Source organism: Phaseolus vulgaris, chromosome 4 (assembly GCF_051622355.1).
Source record: "Phaseolus vulgaris cultivar YP4 chromosome 4, ASM5162235v1, whole genome shotgun sequence".
NCBI classification, from domain to species: domain Eukaryota; kingdom Viridiplantae; phylum Streptophyta; class Magnoliopsida; order Fabales; family Fabaceae; genus Phaseolus; species Phaseolus vulgaris.
Window position 1 is genome coordinate 20,960,998 of NC_143501.1, and position 15,519 is coordinate 20,976,516.

Below are 15,519 nucleotides of genomic sequence, written 5' to 3' on the forward strand. Positions count from 1 at the left end.
ATTGACTGAGTCCCTGTGTAGGAGAATCTGTACTTTCAATCATCCTACACATGTAAAAGTTGTGGTTAGAAAGGTTCATACATTTTAATTATCGAATAATAATACATTAAACTAACCTTTTTCTTGAGTTTGGTTGCACCTTTGGACTTATCATTATATATTATTTTCATACAGTCCAAACAATTTTGTAGAAAAGCCTTGTCTACATTAAAATATAATGCATTGTTTTATAACAAATATCATGTAAATACAATAATCAAATAAAAAAAATTAAATAAATTAGAAATTCATCACTTCACATACCTTGGAAAATCTTTACTAGCAAAGTGCACACTGATGACAATATTTTCCACCTCTCCAGATGACAGAAATGCATTGATCTCATCAACATATTTACCAAATAAAGTACACTCAATGCGGTAGCTGTTGTAAGTTAAAATTACAATTGTAAGAAAACATATTTTGGATTTGTTATGGTACAAAATATTAGCTTACCCATAAGCTTCAATAGAAATCGCATTTAACTTAGTTGTTGACCCTGATCTATTCAACTCTCTTTCAGTTCCCACACCAGTTAATATTCCAATAACATCTGTAAAAACATATTCATTTAAAAGCATGTCGAAAGAAATATGTTCAAGTAAAAGAATATTATTAACCGACTAAGTAATCCGTATCAAAACCAGGCGCCTTTAACACAAAAATTGGTGTGTAATGAGGTTTTGCACATGAAACCAGATCATTACCAACAGAGGTTACTTTGGTTCCAAACTGAAAATTTATTTTGTATTGGTGACAGGTAGTGTGATAAGATCCTGAATTAGTAGACACACTAAAGAAATTGAAGGAATAAACTTTATCCTCAAAAATATCATTTTGAAATTTATAAATTAGAGTTCTTCTAACGGAAACATGAATTCTATCACCCTGAAAGATAGCAACAAACATTAAGCATGATTAATAAAAATTTCATTAAACTCTAGTACGAAAAATTATGAAAGAAAATGATAAAGTATTTTACATCTTTGTCTTGTATCACCATTTCCATGGAGAATGGAAAATTTGTTTTCTTGAAATCAGAAACAAACCACAAACGTATAACCCTTGTTATCAGGATCCAATTTTCACTTTGTGGATTAACATCTTTCACACAATTTGTATTTTGTCTTAACATAGACATTGTAAGGGTGACCTTTGAGTAAAAGGAAAATGTAGAATGCAATGGTCAATGTGAAACACAAAACATACCCATATATATATATATATATATATATATATATATATATATATATATATATATATATATATATATATATATATATATATATATATATATACTGAGGAGGTGGTACGGAATTATTTTCAAAAATATTAAAAAAAAATTACAATTTCAAAGTGAAATAGCTGGGAATAGTAAGAAAACATAATAAAGTATAACAGTATTGTGAGATAATAAATAACATTAAAAAAATATAGAGCTAATGACAAAAAAACTTAAGTTTAAAAATGTTCAATGAATGACAAAAACGAAGTTAAGCATGTCAGGTTTCATACAGAAGAGATTAAGCCTACAAAAAATCGAAACTTTAAAACGTGCAAACAATTCTACTTCCAGCATTGCAATTAATGAACTTGTTGTTTGACTTTTAAAAGTCAGGTTGCATAATAAAGAAAACATTTGAAAAGAAAGTACAAAATTTTTGAAATTCCTAGCATGATCTGAAAACCCTACTATGCAAATAAATGGAATTTTAGGTAGGTTTGCTTAGGACATTTGCAAAAGAGGATTCTTGTTTAGCACAAAAAAGAACCCTTGCTTTGAAATTTCTGAAATAATACACAGATTGTCAGAATACACAGATGTAGAACATAGATAGAAAGGTGGAAACCCTAACAGAGAAATCTTACCAATTTCATATAACCATAGAATCTTGCTTTTCCATGCGGACAAAAGAAGAATAAATCTTTCCTTGGTGCTTGATATACTAGGGAATCAGTTTGAAAACATGAAAATCAAGAAACAAAGCTATAAAAGTAGCGATGTCGTTCACAGATTACTGAAACCGTAAAGAAATCAAAGAGGAGAAAAAGTGAGATAATGACTTAACATAATCAGGTAATAAAAACAAAAGAACCAAATGAAAGAAAGTCGATAGTAGTATAAAATCAAATCTGTACAAAATGATATTTGAAAAAATGATAACTTTTTAATACTTCCTTTGCAAAACAGGAAAATGAAGATACAAACCTCTGAAAGTAGTTGTGGGGTTGACAGATTCATGAAAAAGGCAAAGAAATCAAAGAAGAGAAAAACTTTGATACAAAGTGATGGAGATCAAGCTCAAGTGGACATGGAGGCCAATCATCAAGAGCAAGAAGAGGTTGAGGCTCAAATGGAGGACGCTCATGGAGTTCAAAGCCCACCTCAAAGGCTTACAAGGAGCATGTTCAAGGCTTTAGGAGCTAATGGATGTTTGTTTTCTATTTTTGTAATTTCTTTGTTTGAAGGTGCTTAGAGGGAAACATAAGAAATGTCTTTTAAAAGCATCTTTAGGTTTTTAGTTTAGGAGACTTAGGGGGGTGTGCGTTTAGTAGGGAGGTGTAGATGTAATAGGGAGGTGCCAAACTAAGAGAGGAAGTCACACCTTCCTCATGCTCTAGGATTGGCTCCACTTTCATGTAATTTGGGGGGAATTTTAAATTTAATTAGTTTTGCATTTCAGCACCTCTAGGCTATAAATTAAGGTGCTGCCTTTGTATTTTTCAGATTTGAATTTTGAATTAGAGAAACTCTACTCAATTTGAGAGAGAATTGGAGAGCTTTGTGCCTTCCTCACTTAGTATTATCTTAAGTGTTCTTGGTTACCTCAAGTGGCAGCATATCACACTCATCTTGGAGTCTCCATCCTCTAAGTGGCGTGATGATCCAACCAATTCCTCCATCTTCATGAGCTTTCTATTCTCCTTCCTTCCTTCTCCTTTTATGTTCATGTCTTAGCTTGTGTTCTTGCATTTTCAGTTTGGTATTTTAGTTCCTTTTCTGTTTTGCTTCGGTTCCTTTTGCTTTTGCCAATTCTCTTTGCTTCTTCTTCATTTCTAGTTGCTATTTTTTATTCAATTTGACAATACATGGATCTTCCATGTGAGTTTGGGTTTTGGTACTAGTCTTGGTGAGTTCTTGAACATAGAACCTTGATCCAATTCTATCATAAATTGCCTATCTCATATCCAACTCAAGTTGATTCCTAAGAATGTTAAGAATCATTCATATTGTGCTATTGGAATCATATCATGTGGTATCAGAGTTGTTTCTTAACTTGTTTGCTGTTTTTTTTTGTGTTTGTTGTTTTCATTTGCAAATGGTTGGCTATTCAAGTGGTGAATCTTACAAGTAGCACTCTCCTTCCAAAGCTTCAGTCCTTGGTGAATTGCATGAAGCTCAACGCACCATTCGGCGTTTGGAAGAAAAATTGCAAAAGATTGAGGTGCAACAAGCTAGGCCATCTCACTTTATCAATGATGGGCATCATTCACATAGACCTTCATCAAGAGGTTCTTCAAATGACTTTGGCCGTGCAGAAGACAATAGGAGAAGGCGAACTCCACCTCAATTCCATGGACATAGACATCACAACCAAGGGGAGAGACATCACCGTGGAGATGGATACTACCAAGATGCAAAGGCTAGGCTACCTTCGGTCAAGCTTCCTTGTTTTAATGGCTCTAGTGATCCTAATTTGTATTTAGATTGGGAGGCTAAGTGTGAAAAAATATTTGAGATCCATGAGATCCAAGATGAGCACAAGCTTAAGCTAGCGACCTTAGAGTTTAGTGATTATGCCATGAAATGGTGGCATGGTGAGTTTGGGTTTTGGCACTAGTCTTGGTGAGTTTGGTTCAATTTGACAATACATGGATCTTCCATGTGAGTTTGGGTTTTGGTACTAGTCTTGGTGAGTTCTTGAACATAGAACCTGGGTCCAATTCTATCATAAAGTGCCTATCTCATATCCAACTCAAGTTGATTCCTAAGAATGTCAAGAATCATTCATATTGTGCTATTGGAATCATATCACAAAGAGCACAAAACAACATTAATGACTTAAGCCAAGAAGGTAATAGAAACAAAAACACCAATGCAACGCACGCGAGTAAAGGTTTAAAATCAAATCTAGGTTTATTGAAAGTAGAAAATGGGAATGTCAGATCTTAAAATTTTAGAAAAGTGTTTTGAACCAAATGGGATATCTGTGTAAAAATGAAAACTTTATCAACACATCCTGTGCAAACATGAAAATGAAGAAACAAACATATGTTTGACTTGAATCTATCTATAATACAAACTTTCTTAACACTTTCTCTGGAAAAAGACAAAAATGAAACCTTTATCCCCTTTCAGCCTCATTGTTAACCACACACCTATGATCGTACCTTGACTATTAAGAAAACAAACCAAAACAAAAATAAAGGTCTTATGGTGTAGAGGATGAACATAAAAACAAGTTCTTTATCCAACAAAAAGAATCACTTCTATTCAATGGACTCTTTTAGGATTTAAGATTTACTATTTTGAGGATAAAAAAAATAGAATTAATGAACTTCACATGGAGCTGAAAAAAACACAATAAAAGAAGTACAGGGAAACTACAATTAGTAAATTATTCATGAGTTGAAAAATCTAAATGACTGAAAAATTTCATTTATTTAATGGTATTTGATATTTATAAATTTTCAATTAACTTTTATAAATTAAAATAACTATTATTTGTGTAAAACATTAAATCATTTAATTTTTGTATTTATTTAAGAATTTGAATCAAATGCTAAATAATAGTATTATTGGACATTTTATATGAATAAAAAAAGTAATTAATGTTGTTGAAATTTTAAAATTTGAAATTCTGAAAAATTAAATATTTGAAGATTAGTAATAATGATAATAATAATCTTGGAATTGGAAATAAGTGTGGTCAGAAAAAGAATATATGAATCACAAAGATAATTCATGTTGTTGAAATTTTAAAATTTTAAAATCTGAAAAATTAAATATTTGAAGATTATTTGTAATAATAATTTTGGAATTAGAAATAAGTGTGCAGCAGAAGAAGTCAGAAAAAGAATATATGAATCAGAAAGGTAATTAATGATCTTGGAATTGTAAAATTTGAAAATATGAAAAATTAAATATTTGAAGATTATTAATAATAATAATAATCTTGGAATTGGAAATAAGTGTGCAGCAGAAGAAGTCAGAAAAAGAAGATATGAATCAAAAAGGTAATTGTTGATCTTGGAATTGTAAATTTTGGAATATTAATATTAATATTAATTAATATTAATATGGATTTTGTAGAATTTGAATTTTGAAGAATAATATTATGCGAATAATCTTAACGTTAAAGTTTTTCTAAAGAACACATTAATGCGAATAATAAAATTAAATACATTAAATATAAAAAAATATATTAAATATTAAACTTTTTATGAAGTTTAATTTATTTATGCCAACACATTATTATTAAAAAAATAACACACATTTCATGTTTCTTTTCAAAGTAAACTGATGGCATTTTCATGAAGTTCTTCTTGAATCAATGTAGAGTAATGGGGCGGAAGCAATGGATGAGGTGAGCAAGATCCTCCTAAGAGTGGTGTTGATCTTGTAGGTGCATGTTAAGTGTGGGTATTGGGTGGTTCGGCCAGCCCAAGGGAAAAGATGAAGGAATTGAAGTTTAGAGCCTAGGATTCTAGGGAGAAGCAAAGTTTGGCACAAAATGGCAGCATAACTTTACTCACAATAAACTTGAAAATACAAGGTGTAGGCTCCTCCTTTTATAGGCTAAGGAGGACCATAATGCAACCCTAATGCTAGCCAAATGAAATGTAAATGTGAAGCACATGGGTGCACATGGCACATGGGTGCACAAATGAGCACATGGGGAGGGGTGTGTCTAGTTTTTATGCTCACCCCCTCCATGGGCTTTCTAGACCGGCCTTGGTAAATTTAGAGGTTTTTTTAGAAACTCTAAGTTTACCTAGGTTGGTGTTTTAGGTGCCAAAATTAATTCTAAGAAAATTACAAATAAAGTTCCTATGCTAATTTTGACAAGAAATTAAAGTCTACTCTACACTAGAGTTTATGGCATTTGAACATGTAAAAGAACGTCTTCTTGGATCCTCTTGGCCATAACTCTATGGTTGGCCCAAATCTACCCTTTGGTGGGCTTGCATGTGGGCTTGTGCTTGGGCCTCTTCCATCATAAACTATCCAAAATAACATTCCATAATAATATTTAATATTAAATTACAAAATTTGACCATGTACATAACTCTATAATAGTAATTGAATCTCTATAATCAGAACATTGTTCTTGGAAAATTAAATTCAGAAGAATACAATCTTGAATTTTCACAGCACTAACAACACCATCATATGAATTGGGGTTACTCCACTATCAAAGATCAATTTGTGGTCTTCACAAAGTGCATGGATCTGACAAAATTCCCTCCATCCTACAATAATGAAGTAATATGAAGTAACAAAAGAAGTCGATTATGCCTTAAACAAACTAAACTTAAAAGAGTTATCAAATAAGGGACATAATAAGTAGCCATTCACACCCCCGGTTTCTGCACATCTTTGAGAGGAAGTCCAAACCCTAAGTAGCCCAAAAACAAAACTCCATTTACGATTTTATCAGCAAAAAAAAAATGAACAATGAAAACAACCATGAGAACAAAGGAAGGAAAAGGCTTTTGAACATACAATGGATATGAACGAAAATCCCATTCTACTTCCACTACAGGTTGTTGCAGAAACTGAAATGTAAATGGAAAAAAGGTGTAGAAAATTTGCCAAAGAAAGTTTAACAAAAAAAAGGAGATCTCTTAGAGTGGAAGTCCAAACCCTAAGTAGCCCAAAAAAACTCCATTAACGATTAATCAGCAAAAAAATGAACAATGAAAACAACCATTAGGACAGACGAACAAAGGAAGGAAAAAATTTCACCTTGATGCTTGAACATACGATGGATATGAACGAAAATCCATTCCACTAACACTACCGGTTATGGTAGAAACTGAAATGTAGATGGAAAAAACGTGTAAAATTTTTTATAAAGAAAGTTTAACAACAAAAAGGAGATCTCTTGGAGTGGAAGTCCAAACCCTAAGTAGCCCAAAAAAACTCCATTAACGATTAATCAGCAAAAAAATGAACAATGAAAACAACCATTAGGACAGACGAACAAAGGAAGGAAAAAATTTCACCTTGATGCTTGAACATACGATGGATATGAACGAAAATCCATTCCACTAACACTACCGGTTATGGTAGAAACTGAAATGTAGATGGAAAAAACGTGTAAAATTTTTTACAAAGAAAGTTTAACAACAAAAAGGAGATCTCTTGGAGTGGAAGTCCAAACCCTAAGTAGCCCAATAAAAAACTCCAAAAAAGATTAAATCAACAAAAAAATGAACAATGAAAACAACCATGAGGACAGACGAACAGAAGAAGGAAAAGGTTTCACCTTGCTGCTTGAACATACGATGGATATGAATGAAAATCCATTCCACTTCCACTACCGGTTGCTACAAAAACTGAAACGTAGATGGAAAAAATGTGTAAAAAATTTTACAAAGAAAGTTTAACAACAAAAAGGAGATATCTTAGAGTGGAAGTCCAAACCCTAAGTAGCCTAATAAAGAAGTCCAAAAACGATTAAATCAGCAAAAAATGAACAATGAAAACAAAAATGAGGACAAACGAACAAACAAAGGGAAAGATTTCACCTTGGTGCTTGAACATATGATAGATATGAACGAAAATTCATTCCACTTCCACTACCGGGTGTTGTAGAAACTGAAATGTAGATGAATATCATTTTTATGCTGTGAAAAGTAACAAAAAAACACAGAATCAACAATGTGAAGAAAAAAGAAGCAAAGAAATGGTAAAAGAGATTAAAAGAATCAACAGAAACATGAAAAGAACGAAACTTTGATAAGAAAAACCAAAAAAGATATCATTTTTATGCTATGGAACAAAGAAATCGTAAATGAGATCAACATAATCCACATAACAAAAGCAATAATCACCTGGAGAAGGAGAAAGCCGAAATGAAATGAAGAAGGCAGAAATGAAGAACCATACAGGAAACCTAGAGAAGAAGAAACCAAAAGGCAACGAAAAAGAAAGAGATACCGGGGAAGTTGAGAAATAGGAGAGAGAGAAACGTTGAAAGTATATAAAGAAGGGAAATATTTAAAGAAATGGGGTTTTGCACACGTGTAAGTTCTACAGAGTGCCACTTGTCACTCCCAAAATGAGTTTCAACTTGCTATTTTTAGTTAAAATTTTAAATTTGTTTTTTTAGAATTTTTTAAACGTGTCTTCTATTTATATTATAGATAGATTTGATTACCTTGTAACAAGCTTATCGATAATTTTAACAGTAAATCATTTACAAGTTTCTTCAAAAGTATTTCAACAAGGTTTATTACGTTGTTTTTTTATTTAGTTGTTTTAAAAAAATCTCTTTAAAATTTAGAAAATCGATATCTTTAAAATAATTTTATAAAATTAATAAACGAAATTCTCTAATTATAATTTTCAAATCAAGTGGGAATGTTCCGATATAATATGTTTTTTTATAATTCCTATATAAGCATCAACATTTGTTAAATTAAAACTCTTTAAGGTTAATAGTCGAAATAAAAAGAATTTACAAAAAAAAGTTTTTGATATATAAATTTCCTCGATCAAAAAATAGTCTAAAACACGCGGTAACGTGAAAGAAAAAGAATCAAGATTATTAGGTTAACAATATTTAGGTAAGTCAACTGCTCTTTAATCGCACTTTAAGATTTTATTATTATTTGAACTTTGAAAATCTCATTTTAAACACCAACATTTTTTAATTGGATAAAGCAAATATAATATATAATTAGTAGTGCCTTTAGATTAATAATAATAATAATAAATTGATAACTAGAGGCTCTTCTATCAAACGGAACCATGACTATAAAATGGTGTCCCAATTGCCCTTATTAGTTATCACCTTTTTGGAAAATTATTACAATTAATTAATCTCATTCTACAAATCCAAAATGAAGTTGAGAAGAATGTGTGTATTATCATTATTATTATAATTGTGACCGAGTAAGACATTACTCATCTTTCCACTAGGAAGTTCCCAGAAATCATGATTATTAGCACATCATCACATGGACAAAAGTATGTGGGAAGAAAAGCAAATTCTTGTGTTTGTTTTTATATTACCTTTTTTGAAATTGAAACAGAGAGAGAGAGAGGGAGAAGTGAAAGGTGCAGAAGTGAGCAATCAGTGTCGGTGAAGATCCGATTGCGTAAGGGTAAGCTTCGTCATCCTTTTGAGTGTGATCAACGTGGCAAACTTAATGCTTTCTTGTGGTTAGGTCATTATCATAAGTGTGCTGAAAAATAACTCGGTATAATTGCAAAGATATAATATTATTATGGACAATGATTTTTAAATTGAACTTATTACCCAACCATTAAGGACCTATTTGCATTAACTCTTTATTTTAAAAAAATAATATTTGGCATTTTCTATGAAATTAACTCAAGTTTATGTATTTTTTACATCGATTATAAATATAATTAATGTAAAAAGTTTTTTTTTTCAAATAATATAACATGTCGGCTGGTGAGACAATTGGTATAATATTGTTAGAGTTGATTCTGGTCCTAATTTCACTAGTCCTCCCTCAATCACTTTAATAGTTTAGTTCTCATCCCGGTGTGTTCACTCACACACATGAACGTATTCTCTCACAACACAAATATTGGTTGGATAGAAGTAAAATTGTTTATTATTTATTCAAAAGCACCCCTTAAGGAGTTATAAACACACGTTTTGATACAACATAGTTGTTCTGTTTGAAAACATAACCAAACCTAATAACTAACTTTGTTTTAAAAGAGTTATATAACAAATATCTCCCATCAACAAGGACTTTACAACAAGGCCTGATCCCCACCCATTGAAAGTCTGGAAATTTTTGTTGCATTTCATTAAGGTTTCTCCATACTGCATCTTCTGGATTTGTCTCAGTCCACTGCACCAACACTTCAATTATAGATTTATTGTTTTGTTTCTTCATTCTATGAGCTACAATCACTAATAGTTGAGGAACAAAATCCATCATTGCCAACAAAAGGTAAATTTGTAGATAGTGGTTTATCTCCATGTGATGGTTTGAGTAAGGAAACATGGAAAACATGATGAATATTAGACAGTAGGTAAATCTAGTTGATAAGCCACATTGTCAATCCTTTCTAACACTTTGTAGGGACCGCATATAGGGAAACTAACTTGTGTAAATGTGTATTGGATAAAGTTGTTTGCCTGTATAGTTGAATCTTTAAATAAACCTAATCTTCAACCTTGTACTGCTTGTCAGTTCTCTTTAAATCCGCATAAAACATCATATGTTGTTGTACCTTAACCAAATTTGCTTGTAATACCTGATTAATTTCATCTCATGTATTTATAATATAGGCTACCGCTTCTATTAATCAGTTTGTATTTTGTATAGTAGTGGGAATAGAAGGAGGATAGCCATAAAGAGCTTCAAATGGAGTCAATTGTATAGTTGTATGAAATTTGGGGTTGTACCACAATTCCGCAAAAGGTAAATACTTAGTCCACTTGGAAGAAGAGTCCCTGGAAACACAACGTAGATAAGCCTTGATGGATTTGTTTACAACCTTTGTTTGACCATTTGTCTGTGGATGAAAATTCGTTGATCGCAGCAGCTTGACACCATTCTTGTGCATCAACTCAGTCCAAAAGTGACTCATGAAAGTAGAGTCCCTATCCGATATAATGTCATGTGGTTAGCCATGAAGCTTGACGATATTGTCCATGAAAATGGTTGCCACCTTAGCCGCTCCAAAAGCATTTGCAAGCAGCAAAAAATGATTAAATGGTGCATAACAACAAAAATCACAGTCATAGAACAAGATACAGGCAGACCAACAATAAAGTCCATGGATATAGATTTTCAGGGTCTATCAGGAATATATAATAGTTGTAACATAGCTGACAATTTTTTACATATATGACACTTTTGGACCCACTTTTTGACCACTTTCGGCATACCCATCCAATAAAAGTGATCTTTAATTCTTCTATAAGTCATCTCATATCCTGAATGACCTCCGATTACTGAATCATGAAAGGGTTGGAGAATTTGTGTTCGCAATTTTGCATTGTTTCCAACCACTAACTTAGCTTTTCTTCTCAATACATCATTCTCAAAAGTATAATATTTACGGGGATTTTGATTCAAGCGAATACTATCAATAAATTTTTGTAATTTATGATCCACTCTGCAAGAATCGTTAACTCTCTGAATTAATTCAGAAGTTATTACAAACACTGAAGCTGACTTAAATTGGGTAGGGTTTCGGGACAACACATTTGTTACCACATTGTCTTTACCTTTTTTGTATTTAATGCGAAAATCCAAACCCATTAGCTTTTCCAAACCCCAATTTTGTAAAATTGTAGTAGGTGGTTACTCCAACAAATGCTTCAAAGCCTTTTGATTTGTTTTTATTGATCTAAAAATTAATGTTGTCACTTTTTAGTGCAAATGGAATAACAAAATTTCTTTTCCATATGCAGATAACAATTGATATTTAGGTCTCATTGTCTTACTTCATTAGGCAATAGGGTGGTTAGGTTGCATGAGCACCGCTCCAATCCCTATTCCTGAAGCATCAATTTGAATAGTAAAACATTGAGAAAAATCTGGTAATATTAAAACTGGAGCAGTGGTTAATGCCTTTTTTAACTTGTGAAAGGCTTTATCAGCTCCGACACCCTGATAAGTGTCATATTTCAATAATATTTCATATTAAAAGATAAGCATTTATGGATGTTTATTCATAAAATATCTATAATTCAACCCCTAATTTAGGAATTTAAACTTTTGTACATATTTTGTGATTATAATATGAATAGGAATGATTTATTCACAAATTTGTGTTAATTTCAGGATTCTAAAGAAAAATGGAGATCAAAGGGCTAAAGGAGAATATACAAGGTGAAAAGGGAAACATGGAACATTGGAAGCTAGATCAAAACTCGACCAAACTCACCCAAGCAAGAACACTCCAAAGAAACTCGCCCAAGGCACACCTAGGTGAGCACTGCGGTGAAGTTCGGCAAGATGTCACTTAGTCCAACCCAACTAGGTTAAATAGGAGGCGTGAGGCATAACCCTGAACATCATTGGGAGAATAAAAAGAGATAGAAAACCCTAGAGGAGGCATTCGTCAAGGAGAAACATCCTGTATCTTCTTTTCTTGCTATCCATGCTTGTAATGGTCAACATTAGTGGTTAATTCTTCCCTTTGGGATTTGGAGTAATTTTTTCAATATCTTATGTATTGAGGTGATATTTATCTATAATATTTCAGTTCTTGATTGATGATTCATATTATCATTTTATTCTCAAAGCTTGAATTATTCATGATTTTGATCCTTAAATTTGGCTGGAAAGTACTTTTAAGAATTTGGCCTAAATGATGATGTTTAACATATTTAAATGCTAGGAATAGATTTAAAATTTTAACTTCTTTACAACATATGTTCGTAATGATAAGGATTTTTTTATAAATATGCGAAAAATCAATATTTAGGAGACTCTCTTAAAAAATTTGTATACGTAGAATTGATATGAATGATTTTTATATGTACATCAATATCAATCAAGACCGAATATTATAATCTTTTGTACAAATACAGACGAGTGTGAAGGATGAACCCCAAGCCTACTTTTCCCAATTGAATCACACAAATATTTTACTTTGCTTTATTTAAATTCTTGCAAATTCATCATACACAACAATTTTTCCAACAATCTTTTACATATTGTTTTCTATTTAGTGAATATTATACTCGAGAATTCAACTGTTCCTTATGGGTTTGCTATTTGTCCTCAGGGACAAATTTATTACTTCCGGCACGGTACACTTGCTGTAAAATAGTCATCATGTTTTTGGTCCCGTTGTCGGGGAACAATTTTAATTCTAGAGTACGAATTCCTATATATTGTGAATATTTTAATTATTTTTTGTTTATTATTTTTAATTTTGTTTTATTCTATTTTATTTTCATATTTGATTTCAATTTTAATTTTAAAAGTTTATTTTTTATTGGTATTTACGCCTTGTGCTAATCCTTGAGTGAGTTGTCTTATATGATATTAAGAGGTCAGGTTTCCAAACACCAATTACAATTTGAATCAGAAATTTAAAAGGAAACTCAGAAGAACAGGGTAAAAAAGAGAAAAGAAAAACAGGGAGAAATTAGAGAACAATCCTTAACTACTTCTTCCCTTCCTATTGAATTTATTTAAGAAAGCATTATGGTTGAAGAGCAACCACCACAGCCTACAAGAACACTTGGAGATTATGCTATGTTGTAGCGGCCAAGGCATTTTTCTAGTATTGCAATACCTGCTACCCTCAAGACCTGGGAGATGAAACCTGCATTCCTCAATGTGATCAATACCCATCAATTTACAGCAATGAATCATGAGGATCCATATACACATTTGTCTATATTCTATGAATTGGTGGGAACAATGAGATTTCAATCAGGTGATATTGAAATTGTTTATCAGTGTTTGTTTCCTTTCTCATTGGCAGTAAAAGCTAAAGAATGGCTCAAATCACACTCGAATCAGAGCCTTAACATCAAAGTTAAGTTTGATATTTCTATGTTCAGACAAGGGTGAGATGAAGCTTTCTGTGAAACATGGGAGAGATTCTAAGTGTTGTTAGAAAATGCCCAAATTATGGGTTTGAATACATTGCTCAATTGAGTATTTTCCATAATGGTCCCATATCTGATACCAAAATGCTTCTAGAAGCTGCAGCTGGTGACACATTAATGGTTCTTGATGTAGAATAGGAAACAAAGGTTGTTGATGCATTGGCATCAACAAATTATCAAGCTCAACATAATAGACAAGGTATTTAGAAGAAAGGGTAGTTAGAGCTGAATACTTCAGATGCAATTCTGGCTTAGAATAAAATTTTGACCTAATAGTTTGAGGCATTAATTGTAGAAATGGTTAAATGGTCACAACAATTACAGGTTATGCATTCTTCTTAGAGTCAGAATCAACAATTAAGGTGTGATTTATGCGAAGGTGATCATCCTAATAGTTAGTGTTCTTACCAAAATAATTCATCTAATGCTTAAATGAATTATATGAGTAACCGGGGAAGGCAAGGCGGTTTCTCCAACAATAATAGTTATCCTCAAGGTTGGAGAAGTAATCAAAATAAAAAATTTGGGTGGAAACAAAATGTTGGTCCATCTAACAAGCAAGGTCATTTTCAACAACAACAACAACCATTGTATCCTTCAATTCCAGAAAGACTAGACAATTTTGAAGATACCTTAGAAAAATTTATTCAAGCATCTTTGGCCAATCAAAAGAATAATAAAGCAACAATAAAAAAATTAGAAATGTAGGTGGGACATATTGTTAAATAATTGGCAGAGCGACATCATGGTCATTTTTCAACTAACACACAAACCAACCCAAAGGACCATTGCAATGTAATTATCATTCAAAGTGGTAAAGTAGCAAGAGAAGGGAGTAGTGATAATATAGTTGCTCAAAAAGAAAGAAAAGAGGAGACTTAGGTGGAAAAAAATGAGATGTAGAGAAAGAAGAATAGGATTGAAGGGGAAGAAAATGAAGAAAAGGAAAAAAAAAAGAAAAATAGTGAAAACAAAGAGGAAGGTGTTCCTTTAAAAGACTTATCATATCCTCATCCTCCTTCAAGAAAAGATAAAAAGAGGAAATTTTCATGAATTAAACAATTTTTGGATAATTTGCATCTTGATATTCCTTTTTCAGAGGCTTCGGAGCAAATGCCAACTTATGAAGGAGTTGGTAACAAAAAAGAGAAGATTCATTGATGAAAAGAATATAGAGCTAGAGGCTGGATACAATACTATCATTCAAAAAAACTTGCCCCTAAAATCTAAAGATCCAAGAAGTTTTACTACCTAGTAGCCATAGGTGTTTTATCTATGCATAAAATTTTGTTGGATTTAGGGGAAAGTAAATATGTAATACCTTTGGGTATGCTGAAGAAAATAGACAATTTGTAGAATAAACCCACCAGGATGACATTACAGTTAAATGATAGAGCAATGAAGTATTTGTATGGTTTTGTTGAAGTTGTTCTTATTCAAGTGGATATATTCATATTTCATGTGAATTTTGTTGTAATGGACATAGAAGAAGACAAGGGGGGTTCTTATGATACTTGGCAGGTCTTTCATGAAAACAGCTGGAGTTGTTATCGATATTAATGAGGTAAAGCTAAAAGTAAGAGCTCAAAATGATGAGGTAACTTTTGATATTTTTTATGGTTTAGAAATTTCTAATACAGGGAAAGATTGCTTACAAATAGATGCAGCAAAGGAAGTTTTTCTTGAA

At 31.9% G+C, this 15,519-nt stretch overlaps 1 pseudogene; it reads right to left on the reverse strand.

Annotated features, from left to right (window-relative positions):
* Positions 1 to 13,755: 13,755 nt before the first annotated feature.
* On the reverse strand, positions 13,756 to 13,861 carry LOC137838945 (small nucleolar RNA R71; annotated as a pseudogene).
* Between the last annotated feature and the right edge of the window lie 1,658 nt (positions 13,862 to 15,519).